We start from the raw sequence: 10,196 nt of genomic DNA on the forward strand, positions 1-10,196 counted from the left end.
AATAATTCATTCTTTAATCATGTACAGTCCCGTAAATGCTAGATTAGTTCTTTAAAATTCAACTAAGATATGAACTCTCAGAGACTGACAGAGTGCACAAATTCAAACCTGACAAAATCCCAACATGGAGAATGGGAAGTGGGCAGGAAATCCCACCCCCTACCCCCACCATTCCTATCCCCCACCCCCACCCCTCCCCCAACCTCGAAGTTACTTGTAACTGTTAACTGTGTGGAGAAGAAAAACCAGTTTCTTTAGTGCATGGATCCTGGGCGTATCAACTACACTCCAGGGCAGGGCCTGCACGGGGAGGGGGGAAGGGGCGTAGTTGGCCAACACAAATTGGACTTCATATTTAGAAAGAATATGAAGCTGGATGGACAGAGAGATGGGGGAAGAGATGGGAAGAGTTGGAAGAAAGAAAGGAAAATCAAAACATATTCTATGAAAGTCGCAAGAATCAAAACAAGAGCTAATTTTTCCATCGATGACAGTAGATGAACGCTCGTTTATTAGAGCCGTCGTTGTTTATGGCCATCCTCTGAAGAACTCCAGAGAAATGCTCCGTCGAATACTTTCCGTGAGTTGCCCTGATCCTTGGAAGAGTTTCAGAAAGTTGGTGAAACATTAATCCCTATTCCCATTTTGCAGGTGAAGAAACAGAGAACTTAGCAACCAGCCGGGGAGCCGTGTTAATACAGCAGGAAGCAGGAACCACCCGACCGACTTCTTTATCCATCCTCTCCCTCGTCCTTCCTTAGCCTCTGCTGTCTTGACACCAACTTTCTTAAAATTAATGCAGTTCTTATTCACTGTTCAATTTTATGACAGTGGGCTGAGTTAAAATAAAACATGAGAGGCAGGCTACTGGGGAAATGTGACGGGAGAGAGCATGTCAGGTAAGAGTTCAGAGAACCGGCGTGACTCCACACTGGCCTCTCGCCAGGCCCTTGTGATTCATGCTCCATCTCCTGGCCACAGGTGCTGGGAGGGCAAGATTTTAGCTTAGCTGCCCAGTGGGTCGAATAGGGCGCTGCTCTTTCCAGTGATAGACTGGATTAATATTTTACCTCAAAAAGGAGTCATACCCATGGGTTGACACCCCAGTCTCCCACAGGGCTTAGAATCTAAAATTCTACTTGTTTTCCACTTGGGAAAAGATTTCTTTCATTCCATATTTTTGTTTTTATTAGGGTATGGTTTGAAAATCATCAATAGGTTTCATTCCTATGATAGGTATATATGTGTATATTTACAAATGAGAAAGACATATTTCAGTTACTGAGTTTTTAGTTAATGATGTTCACAGACACACGTATGTACATGACATATACAATACCATTTATATTTGTGTGTATATTTGTATATGTGTATATTTGTCAGTATAAATGTCAGGTCCTAGTTATTACTTGGACTACCCCGTGTGCCATCAAGAATGCATGTATATAAATTCATCCACATCCTGGTCTTTGTCCTCATAATGCTTGGGCTATAGTAGAAGGAAAAGGTGACAATGCATATAACTAGTGACAGCAGAGCCACATGTCATATGCACATGGGTAGGTAAGAGCAAGAGTCGTGACTGAGTGTCAGAGATCTAGGTGAAAGCCTTTAATCCACACAATGACATCAGGAGGGGTCAATGCTGTCTCCATTTCATAGATAACCACACTCAAACTCAGGGTGGTTAAGACACTTGTCTGAAGCCACACAGCCTGAAAAGAAAGCAAGGACATGAACTGGGGAAATGTGACCGGAGAGAGCATGTCAGGTAAGAGTTCAGAGAACCGGAAATCCACACAGACGTTGGGATATTTTGGCCAGGAGAGGAAAGAACCATATTCTTAGAAAAGCAGGCAACAGGATTTTTGTTTCAGAGCTTTAATAGAAAGAAGGAAGGGAGTCTCTGAGAGATGGCTGGTACTTCAGACCAGGGCCATGGCGGCTAGAAACCAAGACCAGCGACTGTAAATAGCTGATGAGGAGAGGCAAGAAACAAGTGCGGAGCTGTGGGTGGTGTGAACTACTGTCCTTCATCCCGGGTGATGGAGAGGGAGGCCTGAACAAACTGAACAAGACGTATGCTTAACTTACCGTGCACTGACCTCTGTTCTCTGAACCACCTACACAAGAACATGCCTTTTCTCATCCCTGAAATACATGCTGGAGTGTGAGGGTAGCTCTTGCCTGGACTTTGAAAAAAAGGATGCACTAATCAAGGCATTTGGCTGCAACTTTCTTCCCCTTCCTCCCTTCCTCCCTTCCTCCCTTCCTCCCTTCCTCTCCCTTCCTCCTTCCCTGCCTCCCTCCCTTCCCCCTCCTTCCCTCCCCCTCTCCCTCTCCCTCTCCCTCTCCCTCTCCCTCTCCCTCTCCCTCTCCCTCTCCCTCTCCCTCTCCCTCTCCCTCTCCCTCTCCCTCTCCCTCTCCCTCTCCCCCCCCTCTCTCTTCCTTTCCCAGATGTTGATTTTCTTCTCATGGTGTCCAATTTTATAACCCAGAGACACTGTATCTGCTCCTGAAACCCTGCTTTTTTCCTTACTTAGACATGATACTGTGTGCCTCATTCTCCCACGATAGAGATGCTCATGTTATCTCTAATAACAGCTTCACTAACACACTGTAAACCAGAAACATCACCAGCCCTCTGAGGTTTGTCTCCACATCCAGCTTGTCTCTTCAATTCTCTTTCCTGTAGAGATTGCCGAAATATTTCTGTCATAGTCTAAAATCAGAGTCTGTGTATATTAATGACGCCTGAGCTGGTATCTCTATTATCTCTTGCTGGGTCAAAATCATAGCCACTCAGATCCCTATTCTCCAACGTTATCTTTCTCTAAGGTTAATACTAGCAATGAGTTGCAAAATAGAGAGCAAATGGAAAAAAACCTGTTAATGTGTTTCTTACCCTAAAAATGTGCAAGAGGTTACAAACAAGTGACTGCAGGTTACTATTGGCAACCTGACATTTAAAAAATTATTATTATTGTAGTGATTGTGAATGTGTGTGTATGTGAGAGAAAGAATGTTTGAGAGCACAATATGTGTGAGTGTAGGTGTACTATTCCGAACACGTAGGTGTACATGTTACTGTGTGCATTGTGAGGTCGTAGTACAATTTTGGAAGTCAGTTCTTGCCCTCTACTGTGAGTTTTGTGGCTTTCAGTCTGGTCATAGGTTTTCCTGCTAAGTGCTTTTCTCTAATGAGCCACCTTACCAGCCGCTGACATATCGTACTATTTGGCTCACACACGAAACTATTTTGGCCTAAATTTGAGGTAGTCGCTAGGCTTTGAAGATTGTTTTTGGAGAAAACCAGAATCAAGCAACAGTGGGCCAGATTCCCATGGGGCAGCCATCACAGCTACCATTATAGGGGACCTTCCATTTCAGTTTATAGTATTCACGGGCATGGGAATAGGTCATATTGAAAATAGGCACTCTTGTTGTGATAAGCATGATACTATATGTCTGTACTCTTTCTCTCATAAATGCGGAGCATGGGGCAAATCTTGGGAAAAGCAGAAACGTCAGTTAAAAGGCTTTCTGCAAAATACTGACCAGTGCTCTTTAAAATTGAATGTCATCAAAAAAGAAGTAATAGGTGAGGGCTTGTCAAAGCCAGATGAAGACAAGAGTGTAGTTTTTCCAACAGAAAAACAGAACAGACACAGAACATGAGGCGATGCTGAACTGGTGCTAAGTGATGCCTTTCTCAGTAATGAGCCACAGCTGTTTCATTAATTGTGACAGAATAGCGCACATCAGTGTAATGTGGTAAGATAAGCCGGATCCATGGACTCTACCTATACCACACTCACTATGGTCTTACAAGTCTAGACCTATTCCCAGTTCAAGTCATTTTTAAAGAACTGAATGAATACACAACAGAACTAGTATGTACTGAATGCATTTGTTGACAGCTATCTTTTCTAAATCTTCAATTTCCTTCATATTGATGTGTTTCAGTGCTGTGAAAACAATGCATAAAGCCATGTGTTTACATAGATGGATGAATACCCTTTACTAAATAGATAACTTTTCTCACATATGTGTAAGTAGATCCCCATGCATACAGGAGAGATACTGTTAGATATGTGGGATTACTAAGTCATTTACAAAGTGTGGTTGGGCATTACTAAACCAACACTTCAAACCAACCTGACCTGTTGGTAAGACAGAACTCAGAGGGAAAAACAAACAAACAAACAAACAAAAAATGGAAACCGCTGATTCCGGAGTTGTTAACATCACTCTTTTATGGGTTCTCTGCATTCGTTAACAAATTCAAAGGTTTCCTCCCATAGTCTAAAAACCGCTGGGTTCTAAAGGAACAGGGCTGCAATTAATCTGTGTAAGAAAAAGGCTGTTTCTGTGATTCTTCCAAGTGCTCTGATTTACACGTTACTTTTCCTTTATTAATTTTATTTTGCTAATTATTCCCCACAGTCACCTTCTGGGGTACATTGTTCTTTTTCCCAGTTTTTCAAGGTGAAGAAATTTTGGCTTGAAAGAGGCTCACTGACTTTCCAGAGGTTACCCAGGGATTCATTAATAGAATAAAAATTAGGCTCCAGTTAATGCCACTAAGTATCACCATCCTCATCTCCCTGCCTGCCTCAATCCAAAGGAGCTCTAAATAAGGAGATAACATAATTAAATACCTTTAGGTGAAACACAAACGAATGAATCAAATCTGCAGAAAAGACAGAGATAAATTCATCAGACACAGTGAGATAGCTCAGGAATGTGGGGTGTTCAGGAGACAGCAAATTTGATTGCTGTGTGTAAGAAATGAGATTGGGAAGCCAGGGATGTGCTAGTCTGTTCTCTGAGAGAGATGGGGTACCATGACAAGAGCATGGAGAAGCAGATGGTACAACGTGAGTCTGTGCCTCTTCTCGGTTGTTTCTTTATGGGTCTGTGTGAATATGAATGCTCGCTCCAGTGTGCGTTGTGGGTAGAACTCTCTCTTTTAGTTGAAGCATCTGACTTAACCTTTTCATATACCTTCAGCTAGCGATGGCCAAAGGGGCTGTGCTTTCTACTTACAAAACCATCTCAAGGACAAAGGACACCATTCAGTGTTTTCTTTGTCTGAAATCAGTTATTTCTTAACAAAGAAAAAGAGTATAGAATTCATCCTAAAAATGCACTTGTGGTGACTAGTATTACCTTTCATGTTCAGTATAGACATCCATCAATTAAGGTCAACTGATGACATAAATCTGTGGATAATAGGGAGCCCTCTGGATGCACCTGCTCTTTAGGAATAACTAGGTTTTAGTGGGTGGTGCCAGAAAAGTGGTTGGGGCCCCACTTTTCACTTCTGTTTTGTTTCCCAGGCAAAGTTGACACAGCATGGGAAGACTCCATTGACATCAGAGAACGGGAAGAGTTCACGTTCCAGCCTTGTTCCTATGGTCTTAATAAGATACACAGGCAAGCCCACTGAACCCTTGCAATGGGAACAGGTAGAAGAATGCTGTGCATGGCTTTCCTCAGGCAGAATGAGCCTTATAGTTCTATGTAATTTGGCAGGAATGGGTGGAGCTTCAAGTCAGTGCTGCTATTTAAACTGCAGTGCTGGTGCACAAATGATCCATAACACATTCTGGCATAGTAAATCATCTTCACAGTTCTAATATACCATGAAACCCAATTTACATATAGCATAGCACAGGAGATGAGAAAGCCAAAAAAGACTCCCGTTTCAAAAGGCATCAGGCACACCGCTTTACCTCCACTAACTTCTATAAATCCCTTGCTGGAAAGGTTATTAAAGGCCTTCTACCTATTCAATCCTTAATTCCTTTCTTCTTGTGATGCATCCTGTATGGAAACTCATCTCTTTCCTTTCTAGCCTCCCCCCTCCACTTTTCTCCCTTTCCTTTATATCCAACAGCTCTTTTCACTTGAGAGGAATCCCTCAGGATCACAGAGCACAGCAAACGTAATTTTTAGCTTTTCGATTAGATGTATAACACACTTGGATTGTAAATATTCACTAAGTTAGTTACCTTGGCTGACGATGATTGTGACTGGGCCCTAGAAGGCAGAGCAGACAAAAGGACTACTATCTGAATCTAGATCTTGCTTTGCAAAAGGAACACAGAGAAAGTAACACTGGACGAGGATGTAGCCACTACTATATAATAATGCTGATATCCATTGTCAGTTGAGACAGTAGAGTTACTAATTACAATCTGCTATGTGCTATACCAAAAAGATCACAGTGTAAGCAGAGTACTGAAATTGCCTTTTCCCACTTCCGAATATATAATTTCTTTGAATTAGGCCACTAAGCACTGAAACATTACTTAATCATGTCCCTCGGAAAAATAATGAGAATGTTTTGTGTTACATTAGAATTAAAATCAATGCTCTCATTCACCATCGTCCGTTGTTTGGCCTCAGATTAAAAGGAGTCAGTGCCTGCCAAAGTCCTCCTTTTCACCAGGGTCCCTGCGTCGTGGTTTCGCAATGCTGGCACATGTTAGATTTTGAACCAGAATATTCTTTGTGAGGAGAATGACCTTCTGCACTTCAGGGTATTTAGTCCCTGCCCACTAGAAACCCACAGCAGTAGCCCCCAGCTGTGGCTCTAAACTGTCACCACGCATTGCCAAATATCCCTGGATCAAGGGGCAAAGTTCCCAATTGACAATGATAGCTCTGGACCCAATCCTTTTTCTTCCTTTCTTTCATGTTCAAGTCCCACCCCTCCGCCAGCAATATGTACGTTTCCACCCAATCACACATACCTGTCACATCCTCCTTCTTCTCTGAAATTGACTTTCAGTGACATGAGAGCACCCAGAGAATGCTTGTGTAAAACAGAGCAAATCTGAGCTTCAAAAACAGCATACAACAATTCGAAGCAAGGAGAAATTTGAATCTTTGTAGAAAAAACTAGGAAATATACCTGGGCCTTTGTAGGAAGAATCAAGTTGCATGGGACTGCCTATGGCATTTGGGTGGCTCTCTGGGACCTATAGAAAAGGGCTTAGCATGAAACCCCCCTGGAAAAACGCTTCCTCTTTTAGTTTATGCCTTCTATTGATTTTCTGTGTAAATTATTCACCATACATTTTCCATAACTTAAAATTTTTTTCTAAGTCTCATTCCCCTTGACCTACTTACTTACTCTTGGCAAGTGTCAACCTTTCTGATTTTAAACTATGAAAAGTGAAGGAGAAGGGGCTGGATAAATTGCTCTGCGGTTAATTAATTTTTAGCGTTTTGACTAGATGCGAATATACTTGGATTTTAAATATTCATTTAGTTAGTTACTTTTGCTGGTGGTGGCTCTTGGCACAGGATTAGGATTCTGTTCTAAGCACCCATGTCAGACCGCTTACCACCCATGTAACTCCAGTTCCAGGGGTCCCATGTCCTGGTCTGGCCTCCATAGGCACCATTTTCATATGGATGCTGAAAGATGAACCCACACCATAGGTGTACACACACACACACACACACACACACACACACACACACACACACACACACACAGTTATTCTTTAAATAGATAATTAATAAGAATTTGTAAAAAATCTTAATGCATTTTCCCTTTTTACTCTCTCCTACTTTTCTCTTTAATATATTTCTTCTTACATCTACTATCTTTATCCCTTCTCTATTTTCTTATTTCCTTTCATATGTTGCGGTTGTCTCTGTGTTTCTTTTCATGTTCTTTTTATTAGCACTTGTAGTGCCTTCTACAAGTAACCCCTTGAACTCTGCACAGGACCTCCCGTGTCTCAGCATCTATTTGTCTTGGCATTTCTGATGTCTATTGGCTGCTTCTACTCAACTTAGAGATATCACTTCTCATTCTCTCTCTCTCTCTCTCTCTCTCTCTCTCTCTCTCTCTCTCTCTCTCTCTCTCTCTTTCTCCCTCCCTCTTTCTCTGCTCTCCCAACACACTCAAAGCAATACTCTACCCCTCTAGTTTCCGCCATGCCTTCCACTTCCAGAATTCCCTACAGGCTCCTTCTCCCCTTTATAAATCTTTCCAAACCACATTCCTTCACCGACATTGACTCTTTCGTCTAGAATGTCCTGGATCTGGAGGTTTCACTGTTGACAATGGGATACCGTGCTTCTGACTGGGATTTTCAGGCTTCCCCGATTTCCAGGTCCCTGCCTTCTCCTAACCCTAGGCAGCTTCTCACTCCTGTAGCTCCTTCCCCAGTTCTCGTCTCTATGACAGTGAAATCAGGGCTTCAGTTGTCTGGTCTCTCATCTCACCTATGGCTCTGCAACAGCATTTCTAGTCAGCATTGTGAAGACTTGGCGACTCCCCTTGGACTTAGAGGTGTCACCTGCTTTCCCCTGGGAAACTCCTTATACGACATGTGGCATTGTAAGACACCTTCTTCAGTCACCTTGTGAGGAGGAGTTTGTGTGTGTAAGTTAAGAAATACTAGTCATAGCTATAGTAGGAGGTAAGCAGAGAGGCCAGCTAAGAAAAGCAGTATGATTTCATCTCTGCACAGATGGCAAATTTTTGTAGTTGATAATGCTCCTTTTTTTAGAAGAAAATCTATTTTTGTATGTACATGTGTTTGATGTGTGGACTTATATATATGCCTGTCTGCACAGGTATAGATTTATATGTGTTTGAAAGTGCATGTTTACCTATAAACCCATGCTCATGGAGGACTGAACTCACTGTCAGGCATCTTCTTCAATTGCCCTCCACCTTATTGAGGCACCGTGGTTAAACCTAGTCCTCATCAATTTCTTCTAGTCCAGTTAGCCAGCTTGCTATTGGGGTGCTTGTTTCCTTGTCTCCTGAGTTCTGAGATGATAGGCAGCACGCTATATTTGTTTGTCCTTTGCAAGAGTTCTGGAGATCTATGCATAGTGCCTCTCTTTCAGTCGGGGGATAACTTTCTAAGGAAACTTCCTTCCAGCGTGCCTGTACAGTGTTACATGATAGGAATTACAGGATGTTTTTACCTTAATAGCTAATCTCTCCTTATATCCAAACTGCAGGAAAGTTTAACTCAGTGTTTCAGTAGCTATAGGAAGACACAGCACTGTTCTGAAGCTTATGAAGTTTGGAATACCTGCCCTACAGAGTAAGGTTAAAAGTTATGTATGCTTTCTAAGAGCATCTTATGAATGAGTAGGACCTTTAAAAATCCTTGGCAAACCCATTGCAAGCCACAGAATATCCTAAAATACTAACAGTTTTTGGTAGAAAAACCCAAAAAACAGAAAACAACAAAACGGTTTCTTCTAGAAGCTGGAATAACAATCAAAAGGCATCCAACTACATTGAATTGATTCATCACCAACACATGGAATGCAGACATCAGAGAAATGTAAAGGAAGCCTGAAGATATCACTACTTTGTATTTGCTTTTCTTTTTGAGGTGACCAAAGATAGTAAGAGTTGGTTTATATTTGGTCTTATAGTGTCATAACAACAACTCATGATTAAAACAGCTTTGAAACTATCCATCTCTTCTTTTTCTTTTTACCCGGAGCTGGGGACCGAACCCAGGGCCTTGCGCTTCCCAGGCAAGCGCTCTACCACTGAGCTAAATCCCCAACCCCCTATCCATCTCTTCTAGTCCTTGGAAAAGTCATTAAAACAGTGGCAAAGAGCAAAACAAACTGCCTATATTCCTAGTTTTCAGCCTTTGGTGGAAATGGCATACCAGAAAGGTGCTACAAGAATTTTGAATGTGTTTGCTTGATGTATGAAACATACACTGTATCTAATTGTATTGCGTGCAAACCACACATGAAAACCCTGCAGGAAAGCCAGTGAGATGGCTCAGCAGATACAGGCATTTGGTGTGCCTCCTGGCTGCCTGAAGTTCATTTCTGGAACTCGATTACACATAGAAGATAGAACCAACTTTACAAAGTTGCTCTCTGGTCTCCACATATTCTCCCCCGCAAATATTGTGCACACATACAAATGATTGAAACTGCAAAGTACATTTGGAGAGATAGATAACTCAGTTTTTAGGGATCTGACAACTTCTGTAGTTGATGTCTGTTCAACACTGTATTTTCTTTGTGCGTGATTCTAACATGCACTAATTCTATTGGGTAAGACTTCCTTTCTTTTAGCTGGCTAGAATATGAGTCAGGTAACTTTAAATCAAGCTCTGGTTTTGAGAATGGTGTGGCTGCTGCAACTACTTCATTTTTGGTTGGGAGAATTATGGCAAGAA

At 42.0% G+C, this 10,196-nt stretch overlaps 1 long non-coding RNA gene across 1 annotated transcript; it reads left to right on the plus strand.

Moving 5' to 3' along the window:
• The first annotated feature begins 351 nt into the window (after window positions 1-351).
• On the plus strand, window positions 352-9,466 carry LOC148002472 (uncharacterized). The gene is made up of 3 exons (XR_015633717.1): window positions 352-580; window positions 652-899; window positions 5,343-9,466. It is a non-coding gene; the product is annotated as an uncharacterized LOC148002472 (long non-coding RNA).
• The last annotated feature ends 730 nt before the right edge of the window (window positions 9,467-10,196 follow it).

This window comes from Rattus norvegicus, chromosome 11, assembly GCF_021556685.1.
Source record: "Rattus norvegicus strain SHRSP/BbbUtx chromosome 11, alternate assembly SHRSP_T2T, whole genome shotgun sequence".
In the NCBI taxonomy this organism is placed as follows: Eukaryota; Metazoa; Chordata; class Mammalia; order Rodentia; family Muridae; genus Rattus; species Rattus norvegicus.